The sequence below is a fragment of the Myotis daubentonii genome, chromosome 3 (genome assembly GCF_963259705.1).
Source record: "Myotis daubentonii chromosome 3, mMyoDau2.1, whole genome shotgun sequence".
In the NCBI taxonomy this organism is placed as follows: domain Eukaryota; kingdom Metazoa; phylum Chordata; class Mammalia; order Chiroptera; family Vespertilionidae; genus Myotis; species Myotis daubentonii.
In genome coordinates this window covers 43,314,439-43,318,116 of record NC_081842.1, presented here as the reverse complement: position 1 = coordinate 43,318,116, position 3,678 = coordinate 43,314,439, and the positions used below count along the sequence as shown (strand labels likewise).

The following is a 3,678-nucleotide window of genomic DNA, read 5'->3' as shown; positions in this document are numbered from 1 at the left end:
GGTTTTCGCTAGGAGCCTTGGTCGCCCTGTCCCTGCAGGTGGAAGTAGATAGAACCGACCGCTCTTAAATTTTTTTAAAATTTTTGACCATTTTTCATTGTTTTTCAGTTACAGTTGACAGAGGGCCCAGGGTGTATGTGGGGGAGATGTTGGAAGAGTAGATGGGCTTAGGAAACTCTTGGGTTCCCCAAACAGTACTGAGGGCCTGGACGCCCAGGGCCTACTGGCTCCAGGGACAGGAACCCTGAGGTAGACACCCCCCAGAGTGAGATGCTCATAAAGAGGCCCTGATATCACCCCCTCCCCCTGTTCAGCAAAATGATCAACAGAAAGTCTGGAGGGAGAAGTGAGGGCAGAGCCTGGGTGGGCAGGAGGCTGAGAAGAGCATGAGGGGCCGGGCATTGGGGCAGTGCCATGCGGGACGGTGGGAGTACTTTAGCTGCTGCTCTGCTGCTCCTGCTCATGGATGAGGCTGGTGATGGGGCTGGTGATGCCTCCTATCAAGGTCCAGTACTCGTCAAAGCTGATGCACCCATCGTGGTTGGCGTCCAAGTCCCGGACGAGCTTGTCAGCAGCCTTTCGATTCCCCGTGTCCATCAGCATGTGGTTGAGCTCTTGCTGAAGCATCTTTCGGAAGCTGCTCTTGCTGATCTTATTCTTGCCCAGGCTGTACTTAAACACATATTTGTAGAAGTTTTTCCGCCAGAACCGCAACCGCCTTCTCCTGCTCTGTGCAGCCGTCCGCCATCTCACTGCCTCACTCCTCGAGGGGCCTGGGCACCATGAGAATCACAGATGAGAAAAGACCCCCACAGGCCAAACCTCCTCCCCCACATACACCCTGGGCCCTCTGTCAACTGTAATTGAAAAACAATGAAAAACGATCAAAAATTAAAAAAAATAATAATTTAAGCCCGGTCGGTTCTGTCTACTTTCACCTGCAGGGACAGGGGGACCAAGGTTCCTAGCAAAGACCCAAGCCTGGGAAGGGAAGAAATCCAAGGGCCGTTTCCAGCAACCAGGCAGCTGAAGAAGCATGGAATATGGTGGGAACACAGAGGTAGATGCAGGTTGCTGCTAATGTTTTAGTTCTTAACACTCGTAGCGAGCAGGGATAGCTAATGACTAACACTAAAATCCTTTGTCTTGCTGAGATTGATATTCTGGGGAAAACAAAGAAAAGACCTGTATCTGTTTGGTGGGGGAAGAAGACATAGAGTCACCACGAAATGTGGGATGCAACTGATCTCAGCGATGTTGAAGAGCAAGAGACTTGCAGCCGAGAGGGAACCTGAAATGGTCAGCCTCCTGGAGTTCACAGAAATTTTCAGGAAGCCTTCAAGCTTCTTCCAGAATGAGGAGGGAAGGTGCACATAAAACTAGGATGTTAGCTGACACATTACACAGATGAAGTCCAGCTAGAGCACCCCTATAGAAATATGCATCCCTTGGTACAATTGGGAAGCCACCCCTTCTACAGGCACGAACTCATTCTATGAGTTGAATCCGCACAACATTTGGAAGTGTGGAGAGGCAGAGCGAAGGCAGGTGAGGCCTGTCATAGATATGGAGAAAGGAGCCCAAATTGACCCCATTTTTATGATCCCCGCTAGTGAAGCTGCTGCAATCCCACAATGGATAATGTGATCAGAAATGCTGTTATCCGGGATTGGAAAGCTTCAAGAAGCATCGAGAGGTTTTCCAACAGGGCAGACAAGTTGAACTGTAGTTTGAAGATCTCACTGAACACCACCTAAAGAAGCCTTGTTCCTGAGCATAGAAAACAGGCCCTCAGGGGCTGATGGGCAAGTGGTTAAGCTAGAAAAGGTGAGCAAGGGAAGGAACGGGAAATGGGAAGGGTCTGGCAGACTCATCCTAGGATGGCAGACTCCAGATGTTGGAAGACAAAAGATTCCTCATTCTTCAACAGCTGGAACCAGACCAGCCCCAGCTTATCTTCCCACGGGATAGGCCCAGCCCTGAGATCTAATTCAGGCAGACTTTCCAGAACCCTGTTGGTGAGCACATCCCTATACCTACTGACCAAAGACAAGAAGGTGAACAGATGCGGGAGAGACACAGAGAGCACAGGCTTCCAGCTAGCCTCCTGGGAGGTGGATTCACACAGGTCAGTCCTGTGCACTCTACCTCTGATGGCCCTGTGAACAGCTTGTGGTTTTCTCCACACATGTGTGCTCTCACCCAGCTCAGCAGGGATCTGGCCACACAGACATATGACTCATACCAGTGGATTTCTTGTGTATCTTTGAGACTTAAAAGAACGTCAACTTCATTATAAAAGAAGTTCACTCTTAAATATTATAATTGAGATGTCATTTCATCGTGCCATTTCCATGGAGGAAAAAAAATAATATTTATTCATTTTTATGATCACAAAAGTAATAAAATTCATTGGAAAACAGCTGAAACCTCAGAAACGTATGAAGAAGAAAATTAATATTGCTCATAAGTTGACCATTCCTTCATTAACACTGACTGAGCTCAGCCCTTCTCAGCCTGGTCTGCTCTGGGCTGCAGAGAGTAACCGAACTGGCAGAGCCTTTGTTCTTGTGCTATTTACATGCTGATGGTGAAGCTGAGAAGAGACAATTCAATTAGCATAAAATATTCCTGGTCATCACGAATAGCATGAAGAAGAACTACAGGGCAAGGGGGAGAGGGAGACTAATGGGAGGGGTAATTTTGCCCAGAAATAAGCATAGTGAACTTGGGGAATTTTTTTTCCTTCTGTTCTTTTAACTATCCATCAACATTTTTATTATCAGTTGCAACTTTTCACATGAAACTTGTAAAAAATAAACATACTTTCTCTGTCTGACTTATTTCACTTAGCATAATACCTTCTAGGTCCATCCATGTTGTCACAAATGGCAAGATTTCATTCTTTTTTATTGCTGAGTAATAGTTCATTTTAAATATATATATCATATCTTCTTTATCCATCTATCAATGGGCATGACAAATACCATATGATTTCACTTGTATGTAGAATCAAAAAAACAAAACAAAAACAGACCCATCGGAACAAATCAAACTGATGGTTGCTAGAGGGAGGAGGTGGAAGGGGGAGGGGTGGAAAAGATGAAGGGGAATAGTCAGCGCTATTGTGATAACCATGTACTGTGACAGTTGGTTACTAGACTTGTGAAATCACATCGTAAGGTATATAAATGTTGTACATCTGAAACTGTACACAGTATTGTGTGTCAACTGTACTTAAATAAACTTATTTTATTTAAAAACATCATTTTGCAGAAAACCTGGAACATATGGAAAAATAGCAAGAAGACAAATCTCCCACAATAGTACCACAATAGGATAATCTTGCTAAGCTCGTATAGTATTTATACATTGAATCTTGCTTTTTCTTCTCTTAACTCTCCCTCATAAACATTGCCCCATGAGGGTCAGAGTTTTGAGAGAAAGTACCAGAAGCCATGATTTCTCTTCTATGTGGGAAAGGCCTTCAGAGAAACCCAGGTGCCCTGCTCCCTGGGCTGGCTGCCTGGGTGTTGACTGTCTGGGATGACCCTGGACTCTCTATCCACTGTATTGAGAGAGGAGACATCAGCAGCAGAACTCTCTGTCCCTGGAGATGGAGTTGACAGCACCCCTTTCCCGGAGATGGAGATAATGCCAGACACCCCCTAAAGCCCC

At 45.8% G+C, this 3,678-nt stretch overlaps 1 pseudogene; it reads right to left on the bottom strand.

Annotated features, from left to right (window-relative positions):
* Window positions 1-399: 399 nt before the first annotated feature.
* Window positions 400-748, bottom strand: LOC132229240 (protein S100-A16-like; annotated as a pseudogene).
* Window positions 749-3,678: the final 2,930 nt, after the last annotated feature.